Genomic DNA, 25,203 nt, shown 5'->3' with positions numbered 1-25,203 from the left:
CCTGCAGAGGCTGGCACGCATGGAAGCCAGGCAGGAATACATGGAAGCCAAGCAGGAAAGCACAGAGCGGTGCCTCAAGAAGCTCCTTGTCCTACCCCATCAATAGTGTCCTCTTCTGCCTCTTTTTTATTAATTTTCATGGTGGGTGGGACTTGTGGGGTGGGGGTGGGAATATGGTTGTTGGGACATATGGATTTTTTAATGGACAATTTCAATTTAAGACTTACTTGGACCCAACTTTCTTTCAGGACAATGTTTAGGAACTGGGAAATTCGTTTGGGGATAGGAGTGGGCCAGTTGTGGGTTTAGGTTTTTATTGTTAGGAAAATAAATATTTTATAATTTTACGTTATGATTTAAATCTTTCTTGGGGTGTTTTGCTTCACACTGCTGCCTTAGTCGCAGCCTGATTTTAAAATCTGCTGATAGTGTATAACAAATTACTTACATGGTATCCTTGTTCTACTACTCGACTATTCTCTGCAGTCTGCAACTAGATTGACTCCTAAGGAGGGGGATGATTTTCCATTATTGATAACGCAGCAATAAAATGTCCCATAGTTCTCTCACCTGAATAGATGAAGCAAGGGCTGCATGGTTTCCCAAGGTGCCATGGTGGTGGTAGTAGTAGCATGCTAGCGCACTAACAGTGAAGGCATCAGAAGCGAGGTCCCACTCCATCCTAGGTGAACTCAAACAGTAGGATAAGGACTATTCATCACAGGGAACTAAATTGAGTTAAAAAAACTAAAACATTGGGTTAATGGGTTGTATATTATTATATCATAGCTTTACAAACAATTGAGACAGTCATCAGACTAGACTACAAGTGCACAAGTCAACAAAGAAAACCTGATAGAGAAAATATAATAAGCAATGCTAAAGTGAATTAATCAGAACAATGGTGAGCTAATAAAAGTTTTGAAATGAAGTGACCTCGATCTCTAAAGTAGACAACAGTAAGCTTGATGCAACACAGTGCCTGTTGATGTTGATGCAGGCAAATGAAGTTCTTGTGAAAATATCAAACACTGTTTTTATGTGTGGCTGGTTAAATGGAGCCAGTGTGGGCTAGTCTTAGAGCTGAAGATCATGTACTGAGTTGGTGTGCTCTCACCACATCTGCTCCATCAAGTGTGTGATCAATTAATGGTGTAAATTATTAGGTCTCACTTAAATAAATCACACAGCCTGAGGGAAGAGGGTTAAGGGTTCGATGAACAGATGGGAAAGGTGTTTTGGAGAAAAGTATGACAAAGACAAACACTACACAAGGGCAACAATCATCTGGGCAATGAACAGCCAACCATCATAAATCTGTTATGGGAGGAAAAGAAATAAGCACAGTCAGCTTAAATGCAATGCAAACCAATCAGTCTTTCTGTCCCCAGATAGACCCAAGTTACATTATATCTAAATGTTCTGTTACCTAGCTTTGAAAGATAGCAAATATATTACGGATTAGGAGTTAAGCGAACAACACACACAATTCTAATGATTATTAAAAGAAAAATATATACTCTATTCCCAACTTGGGCATTGCATCTGCATTCTTCTTGGACTGTCCGTCAATCTTAGGTGCCTGACGAATGCAGCCCGGTAAGGTAAGCATGAGCGTTATATATGGTGCTTTTTCAGTTTGGCGCAGGATAAGAGACTGCCTGCTGATTGTAAAAAATATATATATATATATTGTAGAAGCAAGAAGGACAGAAGGTACAATTCATAAGGAGGGCACCAAGAAGACTCAGAGGCAGCGCAATAGAGAAGAGAAGAACAGTCCTTTTTACAAGTACCAACAATCACACACAAGTGTCTGCAAGCAACTATTGGTATTGGGCTGCTCAAACTCTCAATTGTCATGATCATCAATTCATCATCATAAATCATAACAATAATATGTAACCTAATAGCACATGCACAATATGATGAGCATTCATGACTACATGATTGCATCCCATTACCTACAACAACAGTCCCCCCCAACCACACAAAGCTTCAAACCTGAGTCAGACAGCATTGAGCACACACACCCAGCAACATTGGATTTTCCAAATCAAGTAAAATCAGTGCACTGCTGTCACCACCAGTCCACAGAGTTGGGTAGGCCACTTTAAAGTAATCACTAAATCGGTCATGCCCTGAGTCCTTCCACCATACTCCTGACCCAGAGTAAGGAGTCCCAACTCAAATGCAATAGATCGACCTGTAGTACAATGCTGTTGATGCACAACAAGAGAAACATTGAGTCATTTGTGTAGAGTAGATTAGATTTGTGTTTGTGTTGCCCAGGGACTGGTCAGGTCTTTGAGGAGTGTGAAGCAGAAAAAAAGCAGTGTGTAGTGGACCCGGTGAACAAATCTAGCTATGTCTAAAAGGGAAAGAGAAAAATCACCTTCAGGAAAAAAAATGATCAGCCATCTTTACTTAGGCCACTAACATTATAAATCGTCACAAACACATTAAGCGTAATAGTTACAGATAAACAAACACCCATTGTCACTGCCTGCCACCACATGAATCAACTCAACAAACTCACAAACAGCAATCCCTCAGCATGCAATGTATGCCATTTACCTGTTCTTCTAATTCAAGCATGATCATTGTGGTACATTGTCGATCCATTGTTCAGGAAAACATACATTGGCCAGTCTTAATTTGTAAATTAAATAATGTGGGTCAGTCTAGCTAGGGGAATAAAGTATGAAAGGATAGACTGACACGGGATGGAGACAGGCACAGATGTATCTCCAATGTCCTTGAGGGAAAGGGTTTACAGGGGCTTCTTTATTGCACACTTGTGCAACTCTAATCTGGCAATAACATGTGTCTAAAATGGTGGGGCTGCATTAATCATTTTGACACAAACAAAAAAAAAGGATAATGCTCCACTAGCTCTATCTTTTTTTGGCATCAAAGCAGATCAGTGATAGAGAGAGGGAGTTCAATGGTTGGTGGCCAAGGCCTAGTAGTTCATCCTCAAACTCACCCTCATATGCCACCTGTCATACTTCAGGTATGGAGTAAATCGGTGGTATAATCTTTTGATCACGGTTAATCAATTTGATCATGGTTAATATTTCCACATTTTGGGGTGAAAGATTGGTCCTTCTCACTGTGACAACTGCACCAGCAGCACTGAAAACAAACTCAGTAGAGACACTGGCTATTGGGCAAGCCAGAGAGTTTATTGCAAATCTGCTGAGCACTGGCCATTTGCACCACTTCCAAAACCAATACACCAATGGGTTTTGATCAAAACAGATGGATGCTTCCTGTGTTTGTGGCTGGAGTTTCTCTTGTGAAATTAAGATGTGTTGTATTTGGATCCACATCTATTGGATTATATGTGTATTACAACTTCCACATTGGCGACAATTGCGCAGAAGAAACTTCAACACTCCTGTGCTGTTCAGTAAGTATGTTTCCCCTTTTTTAAGTATACCCAGGGAGATTCAGCACTACTTCATTGTCTGGTGATTTCTGCGGGCAGATATTCATCATTTATCCCACAATTTACTTTCGCCATTTCAGTTTGGCGGCGTTTCCTGCAATTACCTGTCTCTTGGACAGCTGGATTCTGCCCGCTACCGGGTTACTAGCCTCTTTATGGTTTTCTAATACTGGGCGATATTTTACTTTTGGTCCACCTTGTTTAAAAATTTCAACAGATTTGAAAAATCAAATCCGTCCTACACATTACTTTTTCATGTAATTTACGTGAATAAGGCAACTGTTCACCCGCGCAAGCTCTCCTCTTGAGGAGCTGCCCTCATGTGTCTACTCAAGCTCTGTGCAGCATGTGCACAAATACTTACGTGTTCACCACTGCTCATGTCCATATCGCTGTGTGTTGGCATCTATGCTCGTTCACTGTGATGTGCACACATTTTATCTCTGTGCTCACTGAATTTGTTTTCAATCTTCTTCAACTACCAGTCACCTGAGTTCCTTACAGTGAAGAATTACGCTAAGTCCTGTCTTTCCACACTAATTCTGTTTCATGGATATAAAGTGTTGTATCTTGTCTCTATAGCCACTTTCTGTGATTGCTTGGGAGATTCACACTCTTCATGTTACCTGGCACTGGGCACCCTGGGCAGTAGCTGTTGGCCCGCATCCCTTTTGTGGTTTGACACTCACGCCCAGACTTCCTTTTGCCTCTGAGAGCCCCACTTTTGCTGAAGCCAGGAGCACTTCCTGAGCCTCCACTCCAGATTAGTGCAATGTGTGCACCTCGGTCCCACAATCCTGCAGTGACTGGGACTTCCACCCACCGGGGGGGGGGGGCACAAACAATTGACAGCGCAGGCTTGGTGCATGACTCTGTGTTATCTCTTTAGGCCCGATCAGTCTTGGATGGATCAAGCTGAAATGTTTGTGGCAGTGCTTAGTGCCTTCGGATTCTGATGTTGGATTTCAATGCAACTGATCACAGAAGAACAGACCCGAGTGGTCCAAAAGTATTCGCTGTGCTCCTTCCAGCTGGCTGCAACTCCGCATTTTCTTTGTGCCACTGACCAGACCATGGCAATCCTTGTGTGACTGTGCTATGCCCCCTCACCTCACAGTTGTTTATACACACATAGCTTGGGTGAATTTCATGCTTATCAACATACAGGGTAAAACCTCGATTGGGGTCACAGCTTGTTCATAGAGTAAATTTGCTTAACTCCCATAGTCACTGTAATAGGCATGTAGGAGCTATTGTGCCCTCCGTTTAATGCCTAATAAGAGTGCAGATGCTCTGTTCCCTACATCTATATGGTGAGATTTAGTGACTCTTATGTTTACTTTCTGTAAACAAGCTGTTGCGTTTTCATGTTTTAGAATGTGCACAGCATTGATGATCCATTTGTTTGTTTGCCCTGATGCTATCACGCATGTCATGTTGTTTTCTTGCATTGCCAGGACAATGAGTATGCACTCAGGATTAGCATAGTATGCACAGTATTTGCGATTCATGTCACTTAGGTCTCTTTTTTATGTACAATATATATTCCTTTTTATATAATACTGTGTGCAGTCTCTTTTGTGGCGTATTTATGTTAATAGCCAGATAGTTTTGCACAAACGCTTTGCCCATTGCCTCTGGGTTTAAGCCTGACTGCTCTGTGTCAAGCTACCACGGGGCTAGCACACGTTATGTTTGGTGTGTAACTTACTTGCCCTGACTAGAGTGGTGGTGGGTTCTGCCTGGCTTAGATGTGTATCCTAGCCTACCAGTAACCCCATTTCTAACATTACCTCTGTCAGGAAGGTTCCAATGGGTGTTAGCCCCTGAGACAAGTTTTAAAGTGAATCCACCTTTTAAGTGCTGCCTATGACAACACACCCGAGCAGGCTTCTTTTTGTTCCTGTAGACAGTTTGGAGATAGGGCCAGTGAGGGAAAGCCCATCCCTGAACTGTTTTTTCAGTGAGTGTGTATCTATGAGGTAGCCACACCTCTGTGGTGAGCTACCAAGGAAGTCGAGGAAGAGTTTAGACAACTGAGGGTGGCAAGAAAATTACACTTTGGGATTGCCAAATGCCACACATCACTGTCATTTTGTCATCAAAGAGGAAGGGGCCTACTAGCACATTGGTTTGTGACTGCATTGTCCACTCAGGGCCCTTTCCCGCACCCCTAGCACCCTGAACTTCAGTACACTATGGATTTGGAGAGAGGACCAAGAGAGGAGTCACTTAATGCCTTTGAAGTTGCATGAAGTGAGGCTGCACCATCAGAAGGACTGCATCTGCTGCACCTTGGGCTAATGAGATTGGACTGTTCCTAAGGCTTCTGGTTCAGGGGAGAATTTGATTCCCACTCCTAGATTGAAGCAGTGACTCCAAGGGTCAGTCGGCAGGAACTGCCTAGAAATGCACCAGGGACATCAAAGCTGTGGAAGTTCAAGCCAACAAGTCAGTAGGAACTCCTGAGTGATTGCCACTGGTTGCTACGGGGTAGGCCAAGAGACAAATCCAAGATAGCCAAAAATTCCACCTGTGTATGCTAGTCTTGGAGTGCTTTCAGAGACTGGATTCATTGCCCAAGAGAGGCACTTGGGTCAACCAAGGATATTAGCCGTAACCACGGTGTTGCGGGATTGGAAGCCCCGCCACAGCTGGCCTTCTACTATCACAGAGAGAACATCATGGGACCTAACTGCCATGGTCAAAGTTGCTTCAACCCATCCGTGGACCAAATTATCACCTGCATTTCGCCCCTGTCAACCGCACAGCTCCAAGAGCATCATTTAGCATCTTTTCTGCTTGAATCTTCAGTATTAGTACCACTCCATGATCATCCTTGGCAGTCATTTCCTAAAGGCAGGAACTTGATGGAAAAAGGCTCTAGTGTCCAGGTAACTGTCCACAGTAACCTTACTGGACTCTTGGACTTCCTCCTTGTCGGATTTGGCCACCCAACCCGGTTCGGGTCACTAAACTAACTGTTTCAAACCCATCATTATCAAAAGATCAGTGACACTACCCCAAACAAGAATTCTACAAAATCATCCCGCAATCTGAGATGTCAGAATCTAGCATTAGCCAAAACAATGTACATTAAAAAAGTGAGTACAGGACTTTTCCGGTGTTGCAATGGCCCAATGGTACTTACTTCCCCTCCACATCTTTCTCACGGATAACCACATCACCTTCAAATTTTTTTGTTTAAACTTGGCTCTTTTCAGACTGCCTGGGCCTTGATATCCCCTAGGGGATGAGTGTTGCAATCTACAAATACTGCAAATAAATCTATCCACAGGGTCACTAGCTTGTTTATGTCAGAAGGCCAACCATGATTACTATAGAAGTTCTAACTCTGATTATTCATGCCCAACCTGCATGCACAGGGAGAAAACACCTACAAACAAACCCAAAACTTGGGATTTCATTCAAAAACACAGAGTTTGCTCCGTGGGTCACCATGACAAAAGGGACGTTCCCACATGCATTTTTTAGAAGAGCTCCAAACATCATGATATAGGCACTTTTTCCCAAAATTGCCTGCTAAATTAGTGTGGAGCTTAAAATGTGGTGTGTGATTTACCACCAGCAAGGTCACTGTCTTCACATTCTAAGAGGCCCATCTGGATTCTACTTTGTCCCACCATAGGAGCAATTATCATATTTTCAAGACTGTTATTTCTCCAAACCCATAAATATTTACTCTTAGTTCTAAGTCTCCAAGTTACTTTCCTTCGTATACTGTTTTCAGTTTCTATTTTTGGTAAATTCTGGTGGTTTTTTTTCAGTGTTTTCAATATCTTAAAAAACTGTTGTTGTCAGTGGTTACACATTTTTGCGCCACTAAAAACAACAGAAAAAGTGTTTTTCTGGTGTTTATGGAACGTTTTGCTTTTATTATTGCTTGCTTTCTGCACTGAAAGAACATGGTATATAAATAGTGTACATATAGTGTATATGAGGTCCAAATAGATTTTTGTAAATGAATCTTATTGTAGTACACCATACAATACTTCTTCAGTGAGTCTTTGGGTCATGTGCGCTCGCTCTTTCCTTCCCATGTAAACTTCTGTGAAAAGGCCCTCTCAGCATTCATAGCCCATTGAGATGAGAACCATCAGCTAAGGGACACAGTTGGGATGACTCTTTCTTTGATGCCACATAAAGCACAAAATGATCAATATTTGTGTTTTAGTTCCTGTGCATAAGAAAGCAGTGCACCAGAATGGACTAAACAGTCAATAGCATCCCTCATCAACTCTGAAGACTGTAAAGATGCTTTCAGCTTACCATCTAACAAGTGGCAAGGACCTCCTACAGGGAAGGACTTCAGCTCGGGTATCAATTTGACAGGTCATCACACAACTTTTTTATATACATTGCTGAATCACTGCAAATACAAACAATATCACTCCAATCTTTGTTGAACCTGGAAAGAACCTTTTTTGCAGAGCATTACAAGTGACACTGCGTCCCATGTTTTCCAAAAGTCTGGTGTTATGTTTTCACCACTATCCCAGATGCTTGGTGATATATATACTTGTCACTATGCCTTGCATTGAATGTTTAAAGCCTGAGGTGTTGGCAATTCACCTACTATCAATACTGACCAACTAGAAACTATGGTCTGATGTATTAAAGGTTTTTTACCCATTCTCTGAGGGTAAATGTGATGACACATATTAGGAAAGATTTTTATGAAACCAGCCATTTTACCTATGAGTGAAATAATCAAATGCAGCCAAAATATCAAATATGAGTTTGATATTTCCTGATTCTCTTCAGTTTATACAATAATTAAACTACACCTAAAATATTAAACTAAACCCTGCATCTTTAGACCAAAGGCCACAAAACTGGTAAAAGTAAAAGGAAGAAGAAACAATATTTTAGTGGCAACCCTAAACAACAAAACTCAAGCAGAATAATGTTAGCCAGTCTTTCTTACTGCTAGCTTGTTTAACAAAGTTAAATTGTATTGACCTCTTCAGGAAGAAAAAAATGACTTTTTCACTCTCTTTTTCCTTTCTTTGATTGGTATTTAGTTTGTGGTTGTGCAGGTGTTTTTTCAGCGTTTATATGTTTTCACTGGTGAGGGCTATTTTTCGTTCAGTGGGGTTTTATCAGTTATTATAGGTTTAAACCTAAAACCCCCCAATAGTTGAGCCATCAATGTGTCCCTTTTTAAAATGGATAAGGAATGCCTGGAGAAACAAAATGCTATTTTTTTTAAAGTTCAGGAAGTCTCTATTACCACATTTTGCCTTACTGCAAACAGTATTCCCACACAATATGCCTTCTCTACAAATATTACTGCCATTATTCCTACTCTTGACTTGGTGACCTCTTGAATCTTGATAATTATGATCTGAGCACTGATCATCATATTCAATACAGCCCACTCTGACTCCCAGTGGAAAACTGCTTTGAGTTTCTTTCTCCGTGTAGTTCCTCCATGCTCCTTGTAACTGGAAGTATATTGACCAGCCTCATGGTTTCCCTTTTTAACCTAAGCTCTGTTTTTAACATGTTTCAGGCTTTGGCTTATTTCACGGCGTCCTCGCTTTTCTTTTCGCACACTATGTCTAAAACTTCATGCCTATTCAAATCTTCTAACATGAACCATCTGACCAGGATACTTCACACGACTGTGGAGCTCTAACTCCTTTTATGCAATACTATGGCTTCCATTCACTCAACTTCCAGTAGTATATGTGATACATTTTAGATCACTTCTTAATATAATGTTTTTAATTTGCTGCCAGTGATATCTGTACTTTTGGGCCCTTTACATACAAGCTTTGGGTAGCATAGACACTGTTCATTTGATCTTTCATAAGATCTTATTAGAGGGATTGATTTCTTCAGAGAGGAGGTCCCCAAAACAGCATGTAACATTTTCAGACACATCATACACCAGGACAGACTCAGAGGAAGGGACTAGGCTAGAACAAAGAAAAACAGAGACTGCACAGTGGGCTAACAGGGAGACCACCTTGTTTTTTTTAGATTAAAAACCACAAAGGTATAAGCCAATTCCACAAGGGAGAAACAGGAAAAGAGCAATATACCAACAGCAGAATGCTCCTACTAGAATTCAATATAAGAGAACCTGGAGCCAAAAGAACTGGGATTAAAGAGTGATAAGGCACCTATTATAAATCTAAGCTCCATAATTCTAAATAAAGAGGAAATCCTTTCCTTAGAAAGAGGCCTTGGATTTGCACCAACAGCTCCCCTCAATACATTTGAAATTGAAAGAGATATGAGAGATCTATTCAGAAAAGTTAGAATAAATGTTTTAAGGGTAAAGAGCCTATGGTAAAGCAAATTGTTCAGGATTGAAACCCCTGTTGAATTGGATCTTGAATAAACAAATAGTAGGAAAAGAAATAGAAACCTTTGAAAAGTTTATAAAAAAAGGGATAGAGGACATACTTACAAAGAAAATTTGGTTTGAGAATAATTTATCAGAAGACATACGAAAAGCATTAAAACAATTGGAAGGCTGTGACATCATTATTTTTAAACCTGGGGACAAAGGAGGGAGCATAGTAGTAACGGACACTGCAGATTACAACAACAAAATATATGCACTCCTATCTTTTAAAGAACTTTATGGAATGGAAAATTCTGGAGGTAAGGATAACCAGACTTTTGAAACTAACGAGGGGGATTGACCTAATATGTCAGGATGAATATGATTTCCTCTAAAACGAACCTTCCCGCTTTATATGGCCTAACTAAGGTACATAAAAATATAATTGATCCACCAATGAAACTGATTGTATCAAGTATAAATGTTTTTCAAAGCCATTAGTTTAAAAAAAAAAACACATAATAAGTATACTACAATTATTATCAATAAAGTAGAAGTCATTCGTTTTAACCCTGAGACACAATGGCTAGTCTCTCTGGATCTTGAGGCTCTTTACACAAATTTTCTTCAAGCAGAAACAGTAAAAATGGTGAGTAACCTTATCCCTGGGGAAGGTGGCGATTTGAGAGCACAAGCCCACCTTATAATTGAATTTGTAGATATTATTCTGAGAAACAACATTTTTTGTTTTAAATGAGAGATCTATTGCCAAACGAAAGAGACAAGTATGGGGGCCACATGTGCCCCCAGCCTGGCAAGTTTATGGGGTCAATTCCGATTCGGGAAACTAATCCGTACGACGATTCGATTCGTAGCCGTTTCTGTACGAATCGTACAAATCCGTCCGAATCGCGTATTACGATACGTAGTAAAAAAATACGTCTGAATCGTAGTGAACCATATGAAAATGAAGGGAAAAACCCTATGATACGGACCCTGAAAGTGAACCGTTCGAATCGTAAACATGCCGTACGACCCGACAAGTACGATCCGGACCGGGGAACGAGAACGCGGTTCGTAGGGGAAATGCCGTATGAGCAATTCATACGGAGAGCCACACATTCACATACGCGCCGTACCACTGCAATCATGGGGGTACACACCGTACCCCTATGCTCTGTATGCCTACGCCCCATACCCAGTGGCTCCATACCCCTACGCATCATACACGTACCCATACGCACCGTACGCCGTGGCACCGCACCCCTACGCATCGTACAGGTACCCTTATGCATCATACCCCGTGGCACCGTACCACTACGCACTGTACCCCTGCAAGCATGGGGTCTACTCGCGTACCAGGGTACGGGGTCTGTTTTGCATGCGGTTCGAGTCGAAATCTGCTTTTACGGATTTTTTAAACTCCCGTAGGAAAAGAGTTGTACGGAGTGCTGTCGAAATGAATCGTACTTGCTGGGTCGGAAAAAGCTGCTTCGATCCGTACGGACATCGCGTACTGCGTGTTCCGAAGGCGGTTTGTATGTATATGTAAGTCGTACGGTGTTTGGTACGATTCGTACGGAGATCTGCTTTGGGTTCGGATCGTACTTCATCGTACGTACGGGAACGTTGAAGGTGTACGATTGGTATGGGAAAAACGCTCCGTACGGCAATTCATAGGGGATTGTCCCGAATCGGATCAACCCCTATATGTTGGGAAGAAAAGCACATTTTTAATTAAATGGCACTTTTTTTTGAAAATACATGTCACTGATCCTGTTTTATTGATGATGTATTTTTTATGTGGAAGGGGAACAAGGAAGATCTATATAAATTTTACACAATGGCTAAATTCTGGAGATTCTATTCTGAATTTTACCTCAACCATGAGCCAATGTCATTGTGACCTTTTAGATATTAAAATAGTAACAAAAGAGGGTTTTTTGGAAGTACAACCTTTCACTAAACTGTCAGATGGGAATACAGTCCTTTATTATACCAGTATTCATCCATATTGTTAGAAGGACAACATACCATTTGGTCAATTTCTTTGTCTCAGACAAAATTGTACAACTATAACAAAATTTGAAACCGATGTGGAAACTCTTAAAAGAAAATTACTGAATAGAGAATATCCAAAAAGAATCATTAGGCAAGCTTAAAAAAGAGCAAAATACTTCAATAGAGAGATCCTCTTTGAGTCAAACAGGAAACAAGAAGATAAGCAACAGAGAATAGTCTGTGTAGCAAACTTCTCATGCATAAGTAATAAAATAAAAAGTTGAATTAACAGAAGTTGACCTCTATTGAATGAAAGAGGCAAAGTACATTTAGAGAAATCACTGTTTGCATGCAGAAGAAACAGGACCCTCAGAAACAGCTTGGTCCATACGTATAGAGAACCTAAAGGACCACAACAGAGAAGTATTATTAATAGAAATTGTAGCAGGTGTATCTCTGTGAAATATAATTTTAATACTATGATGAATTGCAGAACAAAGAATTCAATTAATTTACCTATCTGTCCATGTGAAGAGGTTATGTAGGAGAAACTGTGAGAAAGGTCTCATTATATTAAATGAACATAGATCAGCTAATAGAATCGGCAAGAAAAGTGCCCCCTCACAGAACATTGGCTAGAATATAAACACAAAGTGAGTGACCTTAAATTGTGTTTTCCTCTAGAAAATAACAGGCACCATGAGAGGAGGAAATTTGGATATGAAAAGGAAAAGGCGAGAACAGTTCTACATGAGTAAGTTTAGCACATACAAATACTGCTTGAACAACATAGATGGATAGGAGAGATTGCTAAAATGAAAGAAGGATTAAATAAACAATAGATACAAGGAAAGGTTAAATAACAGAAACTGTAAAGGCCTTATTAACCATGAATGGGGTTATAGTTAACTTTAACAGAGTGTTTGTAAGAGCAACTTCAGACAAAACAACATTTTAATCCATTGAGAAAGAAGGAAAATATTAATCAATCCTGGATGGAGGAAATAAAAAAAATGCAAACGCCACCATGGTTTTATTTATTTATTTATTTTATTTGAAAAGTTTTATAAACGAAAACATATCCCTTACAGGAATCTGAGCGCTGTACAAAGTGGCGAATGTAGTTAAATAATCACAGGGACAAACAAAGGGGGGAAAATCAAGGTCAAGGGGCAGGGGAGTCAGTAGACTGGAGGGACCAGTACAGTTTCAGATGGTCTATATAATGAGATAACAAGTGCACAGACAAGCATAAAATTAAAACAAATGGTATAAAAGAAGTATCAAATCCAGAGAGAGAGGAGGCTAGGGAATGTTTCCACGTTAATGATGTTGATGTTCATTTAGGGTTAGCCATTTGACATGTTTCTTGAAAGCTGCAGTGGATGGGTTTGATCTAATCTCAGGAGGAAGAGTGATCCAAAGTCTTGGAGCAAGACCAGTGAGAGCACGATTGTAAGTTCTTCTCATTTTCAATGTGGGAGGTTTCAACAGTAGGGTGGTCGAACTTCTTAAGTTCGGACTCGAGCCAGATAGTTCAAGTAATTTTAACAAAGTAAACCGTGGTGTTGTGATGAATAGTTTTATGTGTCAATCAAGCTATCCTGAAACGTATCCAAGCTTCTATAGATAGCCAATTTAGTTGAATTAGGTCAGGCATGATGTGGTCATGCTTTCTGGAGGCTGTGATGAGCCTGGCCGATGCGTTCAGAGTGGTTCTGAGCGGAGTCAAACTAGCTTTATGGAGCCCAGCAAGGCTCACCAAACCATTTTCCAGTCGAGAGATAACCAGAGATTGTACTGTAGGCCTGATGTCCTCGGGTGGAATGAAAGGCTTGATTTCCTTAGGGGTGTTGAGCTGAAGATTGGCTCCCCTAATGGTTGCACTAATGTGATCTTGCATATTTAGGTATTTATCCAAGGTAATACCTAATGATTTAGCAGAGTGAACAACATAATGGGTGCATTTAGGAGCAGTGAATTGGTAAAGCCAGTCCAGGGTAGGTGCAGAGTGGTTGCGGGGGCAATCAGAAGGAATTCTGTTTTGAGAGTATTTAACAAAAGATGGATCTCTGTTAGCCATTTTTGAGTTTGTAAAAGTGCATCATTTAATGTTTTAATATCCTCTGAAGGGGCGATCTTCAAGTACAGTTGTATGTCATCAGTATACATGTGGTAATAAATGTTAGAACGGTTCAGAATATCAGAGAGAGGTTCCATAAAAAGGTTGAAAAGAGTGGATAAAAGTGCGGAGCTTTGGGGAACTCCAATAGTGACTGGGGTACTGGTTGCAAGGGAATGATTAACTTTAATTCATTGTGTGCAGGTATGTAAAAAGGTGGCAAACCAATTTAAGACATGGCCCGAAAGACCCATCCTCTGTTGAAAAAGCGCAATCAAATTTTCATGTTTGATGGTGTCAAATGTTGAGGACAAGTCAAGAAGTATCAGAAGACAAGGGACATTTTGATAAAGGGATCCCAGTGCGTCATCAACTATGTGAGTTAGTGCTATTTCAGTATTGTGCACTGCTCTGAAACCCGACTGGTAGAGGTCAAGGAGTTGAAATTTCTCTATGTGGTTGCAAAGCTGCGTGTGGACGTATTTCTCGAGCAATTTTATTAGAATCATGCTGATGGTTATAGGCCGGAAGTTGTTAGGATCAGCTAGATTGGTGTTAGGCTTCTATGGGATGGGAGTGACTTAACCCATCGTGAGGCAATCAGGGATCCTCCCCTGCAAGAGAGATTCACGTATGATCCGGGACCAAAGAGGAAGAATGGTAGAATTGAGATCTTTAAAGAACTTAGCAGGTATTGGATCGCTGAAATGATTGGAAGATTTTAAGGATGCCATAGAGTGGAGCAGCTCTGCATCATCTGGAAGCAGAAAAGAATCCCAAGAAAAGTTATTTTTGGGAGCACAACCTATGTGAAAGGAAAGTGCAGAGCCTACCAAAGATGTCATAGTTTCATCCGATGATGTGGTGTAGTTCATAGGCCTCCAAATTGTAGAGGCAGGTTGCAGCTCCAGTTCAATTTTTCTTGTCTTTTCAGATAAGCGTGCTGAGAAGTCCTCCCCACAAGGAAGGGAGTCCATGGGTGCTAAGATATGGTTGGAAGAGTGGTTTGTTTGTTGCTTGATGATTTCAAAGAGCTTCTTGGGTCTATTTTTAGCGCCGTCAAGCTGAGCCCTGAAATGGTCGGTTTAAGCATTGCAAATGTATTTGTTGTAGGAGCTTCTCATTTTCCTTAGCTGTATGAGGCTTGAAGTGAAGGAAGAGTTTCTTCAAAGCCTCTCTGAAAGCCTAAATTTGCGACGTTCATCATTTAGTGGACTTGTGGAAAAGTAAATTTTGCCATGTTCTGTGTCCCTACGTGTCCCCCATCTTATGTTGTATGTGCATGATTAATATGCATATGTATTCCCCATGATCGATTAAAGACGCAATTACAGTTGTGTCCATCTCTAGTATGTCAGTTTCCAGTTCTCGTGAATACTACGAGTATTGAGCCTATGTAAAGCTACGTTGCCACGTTTCTCAGTGTGCACGTTATTTCATTGTAAAGTCCCCGTTTCTAGGCCTCAAAAGGGCCCGGACTCAGATTCAGCTCCTGTCTCCTGAACCCCCCTGAGGAGCGATACAGCCCCCACCTGTATCCCTGACCCTTCACTTACTTCCTGCCTCACAGTGCCCGGCTCGGCCTGGCTCTGCCTGCCAGTCTGCCAAGAGTATGTTATGATTTTAGTTATCAGTCCAGCCCTCCTTCTCTGCATTCCTAAGCTACTGAATCGCATCAATAGTTTCCGTCATGGTCTAGCCTTTACGTCTCCATGTAAGAGAAATACTGTATTAATGGTCATTTAATATTCTTCAACACGCACTACATGTAGAATAATGCATGGACCAGTCTTAGAGTCTGTCAGCCTTTACCCTGATAACTTTTGGATTCTATCCACATGTTCTCTAAACATCAGTTACCAGATAGTGTTTAGGTACATGTCGCTCTGACTCTCCAGACTTCAGTCTCTGCTTCTAGCGCAGAAGTCATAGCCCCCAGCTTCTCCTTAGTAACACGTCATTGTCAGTTTGCGCGCACCACTAGGTTAGAGGTCCCGGCTCCTTAGGTAGCCCCCTCCATGTTTCCGCCCCGTTTATGACATATTCTGTTACGTTTACATCACATGTCTATGTATACGCCTCCTGTTACACCTACTTTCACCCTTATCTTTCGCGACCGTTACAGGCCCCACCCACTGTTACGCCTACTGTATGTACTGTAATGCAATTGTTTTAGTATATATATTTGTGTATTGTTATTAAAAGCTAGCGCGCTCATTCCAGATCCTGCCCGACAGCTGTCGGGGCCCCCCTGCTAGCTAGCCATCCCAGATCTTGCCCGTGCAGGTTGTCCTGTTCCTGTCCTTTATGCTGTATTAAACCTGCAAACTCCTACTACCTCGAATCTTGACTCTTATTTATTGAGCTATCTGTTATTGTTATATCCAGTCAAAAATAGAGGTATTATTTATTTATTTACCACATAATGGCGCCCGAATAGGGACTTGCCCTTTCCCCACGCGCCGGTGAAGCCACGCAAGCCCCCTGACCCTCTGCAGCCGTGACGGAACCATACCGTGCACGTGCAGATATTTCTGCTTCAAGTATCCCTCAGGCCCACGGAGGAGACGGAGGTTGCGGTCCAGCATCCAGACGAGGCGGTGGAGGAACGCGGCGAGTCCCGACCAGAGCCCAAGCCGAGAGTTCAAGGTCCGAGGTATCCGGAGGCCCACCCGTAACAGAAGTCCGAAGTTCGTCCGTCCGGCGTCGAAGCAGTCCAGTCCAGTCCGAGGCCTTCCGTTTTTGCTGCCCGGTGAGTACCGTTGCTGGGGTAGTATATAGACAGGGTCAATTAATTTGTCTCTGGTCCGTGGGTTTGGGTACACAGATCCAACACGAAGTGTCCACTTAGGTGGATGCGGGTCCTGACGTGTCTCTTTATGAGACCGGTAAGTTTCGTACTGTTTTAGCAGTGCATCTAGTTTCTGTTCTAGTCCGTTCTGTTCTCGAGAAATTCATGTATTCTGTTTTCAGTATTCCAGGTAGTATTTTGTCAGAACTGTTATTTTAAATGTCATTCATGTATTTCAATGTCGTGGTATGAAAGCGGTGTAATTATCGTGTTCATTGTGTATTGTATTGTGTCTAGACTACAGTTCAGTCATGCCGCTGCTCTCAAAACTACGTCAGTTAAAAACTAGAAAAGGTATGTTAGAAGAAGCAGTTCCTGTCCCGCCTAGGGACAGTCCAGGTCATTTTATGTATCAAAAGCATGGCATAAGTGCCATATTATATCTAGATTTATGGGTGGAGTACACCAAACAGTTAGAAGAAAAGTACAGATGGCCCGTATCGGGTACATGGGATGCCGAGTGCATCATGCGAGTGGAAGAAGTATTATGGAAAAAGAAAGCCAGACAGTCACAGAAAGATGCCATCGAGTTATGGCGCAAAGAATCTCATAAAAGAACCGTCTACGAAATCAGAAAGTCAGAATTAAGTAGAGAATCCTTAGAAAGAGCCCAAGAAAGGGAATTAGTCGAAATAGGTGAACGAGTTAAAACCGAACAGTCAGACAGACAGAGAAATGCCCTCATTAAGGGTATGTATCCTCTTCTTGCCGAGGGCTTGCCAAAAGCAACCCCGGAGGCATCCAGTAATTTTCCGCCACCCTTAGTTCCGACCAAGCTACGTCACAAACCGACCGCAGCTGATATTTTTATCTCGTCCTATTTGGACGACACAGTCCCAGAATATGCAAATCCTGTTCCACCAGCTCCTGTAAATAATGTAATTCATGGTCTTCCAGTCACCGGGGCACCCGTTGCAGTACCTGTTACGGTACCCCCGGTCCAGCCCGTAGTACAAATTCCCGCCACATCAGTCACTTTGCCAGCACGAAGAGTATCAGTCGACGATTCCAGTATAGGGGCCGCGGGAGGAGGTCCTCCTGGTACCCCGCCGCCAAGTAGACGTTTAGGAGCAGTCGAGTTACATGAACGTGCGTTACAGCGTACGCCCAAATATAAGTCTATTGCAGAAATCAGACGAGTTCTTACTGAATGCTGTTATGATCCAGTCCCAGGCGAGGATAGTATGGTTCTATATTCCGTACGTATAAGGCAGGTGTCCGAGTATCTGGTCACCCTACCGAATATGAAAGAAGATCTAGACAGAATGTATCGTTTCATTCGTACAGGACAAGATCCAGAAAGTATTGCTGAAGTTATGTCTCTCAGAAAATCCGAGATCCAGCTTATGCTATTAAAGTTTCTGATCAATTGTTTAATACGGGAACAAGATTCCCCGATTAAAGATCCGACCGAAATGAAAGTTCTGACAAGGTGGAGTGATAATATAGCCGAGGGTAAGCACAAGACACTCAATAGTATAGAGAGTATGTACAAGAAAATACGTAAAGAAATAATAAGGTTACACGAACAACGCAAAGAAGCTCTAGGAAGCGAGAAAGAAAATGACTCTTCTACTGAAGAGGTAGAGGACGAGAATACCGCCAGAATAGCGTATGTAGGTAAATCTAGATTTCCAGACCGACATTTACGCCTAGAACACAAGAAAGTCTTTCATCTCCCAGCACCAGAACAAGGCTCTCTAGAACAAGTATTTCAAGCTACCGATCAAATTCTGAAATCACGAATCGGTTATAGTGAGTTAAGTACCATGCATGAACAAGAACTAGCCCGATCAGCAGTCCGATGGATTACTGATTCTACCACTTTTCCAGATGAAATAGTGGCACAAATGTTTCTGAAACTGCCCCCAGCCGAGCAGCGACTGGTGGGTATGTATATGATCCAGCACCTCATTACACTGTATGAGGGTCAACATTCTGATCCAGGTCCGTTACATGATGTCCTGAACGAGTTACTCCAGTATAGATGGAAAGGTTTAGGTACCGATTTAATTAGTGTCATTCTAGAACAGCGCCACAAATATAGTATGTTTTTGAACCCGCATTTTGTTCATGTCTCACCTCCAGAAAGTAAACCGTTTTACATAGATAGACAGCATCCGCTACGAGAAGTACACCCAGTTAGGACAGCAGATGGTGAAATGCAACGAGTATTTGTTTACACCCCAGTTACCAAGATGGAACTCTTAGAGATGAAGAAATTAATTCCCTGTCACGACAAAGATCCAGCAGGGTTCCACCGAGAATTAAAAGACATGCTCCGTATGGGAGAATACACGTATCCAGATATTATTAAAATGTTAAAAGTCCTGTTGCCTGCGGGCATATATGAAAAACTCAAGGAAAAAGATTGGGAGGTGGGAGAGAAAAAGATCGATTGGACAGCTCTAGAAGCTGAAGATAAGATACGAGTACCAGGTACCGGTCTTGGAGATAAATGTAAAGAATTACCAGAACTATTGATACAAGTTTTGCCTGGATTATTAGCCACTAAAAAGGAAGACTGGGATGCAATCTCAGCCTGTAAACAGAAACCAGACGAAGACACTAGTGATTTTTATTCCAGATTTGAGAAATGCTTTATAATAAACAGTGGTTTGAAGACGAGTAGCGAGTCATACCCTCATCTTTTTGTTACTAAATTAGTCGAGAATTCAAGTCCACAAGTTAAGAATCGAGTTTTGAAAGTCGAAAGTACATGGCAAGCTAGTACCCCGTCCCAGATGTTACAGATGCTCCAGTATCACCAGAATAGAATCAGAGAAGAACAAGAACACAAGAGAAGACGTATGAAAAACACGAAAATGAAAGTACTAGTTGCACAATCTGTTCCTCAAGACAGTCAGAAGAGGGGTCCGAATCAAGCCAGTCATCCTGCAGCTCCCGTTAAAGGGACATGCAATTATTGTAAACAGCCAGGTCATTTTATAAACGAGTGTGCAGTTCTGAAACACAATATAGCCACTGGTAAAACTAAAGAAAGACCACGTCCGCCTAGACAAGAACAAGTTTCACAGACGTCTCAGCCACAGAATGCACAACAGACAGTTACAGCACCGCAGCCTATCGCTGCAACACAGCATGTTACACAGCAGATGTACCAGTATGCACAGACAGAGTATCCAGAGTATCAAGCGTATTCATGAAACAGCCTAGAGAGGGAGGTAGGCTTGCCTCTCATCGAGATTCCTGTAGATCAAGAAGGTCCCTATGTTCATAGTCAAGTATTAGGGAAAGACAGAAAGTTTTTGATTGATACAGGGGCAAGTAGGACGACTATAAGTCACGACGAGGTTCCAGGGGCTCCGCTCTCAGGCTCTAGAAATGTTTCCCTTGGATTTTCAGGAAAGCCTATTGTAAACGAGATTTCAAAGCCAGTTACTCTAGAAGTAGGTCCATTGTCCCGAACTACTGATCTATTGCTTACGAAGTCATGTCCAGAAAATTTGTTAGGTATTAAGACACTGAAAGAATTAGGTGCAGTTATTTGCTGTTCCCCAGAGGGAATACGTTTGTTTTTACGTGACTTCAAGGGTCACTATGTATTACGAGATTTTGATCCGAGATTGTCAAATGTCCCGCAGCATCTATGGGCGCAAGGTCCAACTGATGTTGGTTTCATGCAAATCACACCCCATCGTGTGACTCTCAAGCAAGGTATAGTCTTGCCACGAATCAGACAGTACAGATTGCCACCTGAGGCTGTAGCAGCCTTATCCAAAATTATTGACGAGCTCATGGCTCAAGGAGTAGTTGTAGAAACTGACTCCAATGTATGTAATTCTCCTATCATTCCAGTCATGAAACGTACTGATCCAAATGCACCCCCAGTATATCGATTAGTGATTGACCTTCGAGAACTCAATAAATGTATTATCCCCCAGTACCCAGTTGTTCCAGATATCTCATCCCGATTGACAGCCATTGATTCTGAGGCAATATTTTTTACTGTAATCGACCTCAAGAATGCATTTTTCAGTGTTCCAATTCATCCAGACAGCCAGTACCTTTTCGGTTTTTGTTTAAATGGAAGGAGCTATAAATTCACACGAGCTCCTCAAGGTTTCACAGAAAGTCCTAGTATTTACAGTCAAGCACTTAAGAGACAACTAGACAACATTCACATGCCAACTGACACTGCCCTGCTCCAGTATGTCGATGATCTACTGATCACAGCCCGTTCTGAACGTGCTTGCGAGCAAGCATCACTTACAGTTCTGTATTTCCTAGCCGAGATGGGGCACAAGGTGTCTCCTTCAAAGCTTCAATTCTGTGTCCAGCAAGTGATCTACTTAGGCCACTTACTGTCCAAGTGGGGTAGGCAGTTGACACCCGATCGTATCCAGTTAATAGCGAGTCTTCCACAGCCCAAGACACAGAAGGAGGTACGTGCTTTTATCGGCCTTACTTCTTATTGCAGACAATGGATTCCTCAGTATGCATTTCTAGCCAAACCACTGATACAGTTAACGACACAGGAGGCAGCCGTATCGACTGTCCTCCCTTGGACATCTGAACATACACTTAGTTTCAATGAGTTAAAGAAAGCTTTATGCCAAGCTCCTGTTCTAGCTACACCGAACTACAGTAAGCCTTTTACACTTTTTGTCACAGAACGTGATGGTACAGCATTATCTGTTCTTACACAAGATCAAGCAGGACAATACAAGCCTTGTGCTTATTTTTCCAGCACACTAGATCCAGTAGCCCAGGCTCTGCCTGCGTGCCTCAAGTCAGTTGCAGCCACAGCACTAGCTATCAGACAAAGTGATTCTATAGTATTAGGACACTCCCTGACAGTACAAGTTCCACACTCTGTGGAAGTTCTTCTAAACCGAACACAGACTCAGCACTTCACAATTGCACGTTTAACAGGTTATGAACTGACACTGTTCCAGCCACACATAGAAATCAGACGCTGCAACGTTCTAAATCCTGCTACACTGTTACCGTCAGTTACTTCGAATCCTGCCACACATGATTGTGTGGAAGTAGTTAACATTATGACTAAGCCAAGACAAGATCTGACAGATATTCCATTACCAGATCCCGACCTGACACTTTATGTGGATGGTTCATGTATGAGAACGAGTACAGGAGAACTAGTAGCCGCGTATGCAGTGACTACTGACACTGAAGTTATTGAAACACACCGTATTGACACCCTGTCTGCTCAAGCAGCAGAGCTAGTTGCTCTGACACAAGCCTGCATACACGCCAAGAACCTGAAAGTTAATATTTACACAGATTCACGCTACGCATTCGGAGTTGTACACGACTTCGGAGTGCTCTGGCAGGAGAGAGGTTTCATGACTTCTCATGGAACCAAGATTCAGCATGGTCTCCTTATTCAAGCTCTGTTAGATGCAATACATTTACCGACATCTATCGCTATCATGAAGTGCAAAGCACATACGAAAGTTACAGACATTATTTCCCAAGGTAATGATCTAGCAGATCGAACAGCCAAGCTTACAGCACAGACACCAGACATACCAGTTAACAAGACACCGACATCCATTCCAGAACAGACTACTTGTATGACAGTTAAGGACCCTACACAAGATGTCATAGATATACAGTTACACGCTACTCCCGAAGAAATCAAGAAATGGTCCGAACAAGGAGGGGTCCAGACAGATCAGGGATGGGTGACGAAGGGAAAAGCCACATGGTTTCTCCCCGACTCAATGGTTCAAGTCATTATCAATACCGCACATAGTCCAGCACACTTAGGAGAAAAAGCCATGTTAGACAGTATTCAGAACATTTGGTTTAACAAGCATTTACGAGCTGCAGCCAAGCAGAAAGTCCGCACTTGTATGATATGTTGCCAGTTCAATCCAGGTAAAAGTGTCCCGGTGGAACAAGGTGGATTCCAGCCCCCTGACCACCCTTTTGAAGTCCTCCAGATGGATTATATTCAGATGGAGCGATGTCGAGGTTTCAAGTATGTCCTTGTAGTTGTATGCGCTTTGTCCAGGTGGACAGAAGCATATCCAGTCCCAGATTACACAGCCGCGACCACTGCCAAGCAGTTGGTTCGTGAATATTTCCCCCGCTATGGACTCCCAAGGGTCGTATATTCTGATAACGGCCAGCCATTCTCATCTGAATTGATGAAGCACGTTTCCCTTTTGTTAGGGTACCAGTGGAAGTTCCATTGTGTACGCCATCCAGAAGCAGCCGGTCTCGTAGAGAGACATAATCAAACCTTGAAAATCCGCATTGCCAAAATCTGTCAAGAAAAAGGTGTAGACTGGTTAGTTGCCTTGCCAGTCGCTTTATTTTATATGCGCATGGTCGCACATTCCAGATCAGGTCTGTCCCCTTATGAGGTCGTATTCGGCCGCCCCCCGAATGTGTGGGGTACACCCAGACCCCGAAGTATTACAGATGTTTCCAGTAATATGCTGACAGATTACCTAGCTTCCTTGATGTCTGCCCTACACTCTTGTCGTTCACAGGTTGCCGCCGCATTTCCAGACAATACCGAGGTGAAACCGCATGAAATTGTTCCAGGAAGCTTGGTTCTCGTCCGAAATTTTGATCGTTCAAGTCCGCTGGAGCCTCGCTGGAAGGAGCCGAAGTTAGTCCTTTTGGCCACCCGTACTGCCGTCAAGTTGGAAGGCAGGAAGGGGTGGGTGCATCTGTCACACGTCAAGAAATTTCACGGACTCCGACTACAAACTGTTTCCAAGAACTTTTCCAAGGATTGTCAAGATTTTAAAGACTGCCGAGATACTATTCTTAAGGACTGTCCCGCAAATGACATTGATTCAAAGCCTCCCCTGTTAGAGGAAACTCCGCAGCAGGAGTATAAGAAGAAGCTCCGGTCTAGTAAAATAAGTCTCGCAGGCGAATTTGGGGCAGACACACTTGCCAGACTCACTGGGGGAGACGCTGGGCTGGTTCCTGGGCAGCACGCCGCTCGATCACCACGCGGCAGGGAACTACAGCCCCCAGCATCCTCGGCGGTGACACGCCCAACAAACACGGACGGAGGCGCTTAAAGACCGGAGGTCCCTGCAGGAGAGCGGGGGTCTCGCAGGCGAATTTGGGGCAGACACACTTGCCAGACTCACTGGGGGAGACGCTGGGCTGGTTCCTGGGCAGCACGCCGCTCGATCACCACGTGGCAGGGAACTACAGCCCCCAGCATCCTCGGCGGTGACACGCCCAACAAACACGGACGGAGGCGCTTAAAGACCGGAGGTCCCTGCAGGAGAGCGGGGGTCTCGCGGGCGACGCCGGGCGGAGCCCGGGCAGAGGGCGGGCCGTCTGTGGCCGTCTAGGGACGTTGAGGGACGGGACGGGCCCCCTCCTTGTGATTTGCTCCACAAAATGGGTAAGCGAAAACTACAGACTTCTGCTAATGGGGGTTCAGTCAAAGCCAAAGTACCACGCAAAGCCATTGCATCAGAAAGTATTATGAACTATTTAACTACTGCAGTGGGAAAGCTAACCAAGGAAATTGCAGCCAAAGAACGCGAGTTGGGACTAGAACAGATAATTCTGGACAGTCAATTATCCCCCACGGTTAATAGTCTTCCCATCCCATTGGAGCCAGTTATAGTCATTGGAAACTTGCCTAACATTGACGCACAAGGTTTAACAAATATCATTTCTCATGAGGGGCAAGATAATACTTTTCAAGATGCTCAACAACTAGAAGATACCAGCACATATGTACAAACTCCCCAGGTTCATAAACGTATTAAACGTGTAATCCAAAGACCAAATAAACGAGGATTATACTTACGGAAAAAGGCCCGACATCCGTTAACTGGCATTGAATCTTCTTTGAAAGACATGATGGAGGGAGTACTTGTGGACAAAATTGAAGGGATACTAGTACAGATTTCTAATGATATTATCGAAACCTTAAAGGATTGTGTAGCAGACATACTGGGGAAATGTGATAGGATTAATACATTTTTGTCCTCTGGTCCCAGTAGGCCATGCACATGCACCTCATCTACTGCACCACAGTTATCTCGCAACCCAAATATACAAACAAAATCGGTGATGGAAGAAATAGGAGAGTTACATCCTTCAATGCCTTCTGCCACGCCCCCAGCATCTGTATCTGTGGGTAATGAAAATTCCCAAACGGTCCCTAGTACAATCAGGGTACACCAGATGAGCAATCCCCGCCCTGCTGTAGTTACATCTAGAGCCCCTGCAATAGACACCTCTAATCCTCCAGGGCCTAGAATCCAACGCATAAAACCACCTGTACACCTTCCCCCGGAAGCAACACCTTTTGTTGCTATCCTGGTGAACGTACCACCACTGAAAACAGGAGAATGTGAGTCGGATATTGCTCAATTAAATAATATTAAGATATGGTGTGATGCAAACTGTACTGGCCCAAATAATATATCAGAGCATATCCAAACAAGCAGAAGGGTCAAATGGGTGGGGTATACGCC

This window comes from Lissotriton helveticus, chromosome 6 (genome assembly GCF_964261635.1).
Source record: "Lissotriton helveticus chromosome 6, aLisHel1.1, whole genome shotgun sequence".
Classification (NCBI taxonomy): domain Eukaryota; kingdom Metazoa; phylum Chordata; class Amphibia; order Caudata; family Salamandridae; genus Lissotriton; species Lissotriton helveticus.
The sequence above is the reverse complement of the archived record's forward strand: the minus strand, read 5'-3'. Positions refer to the sequence as shown.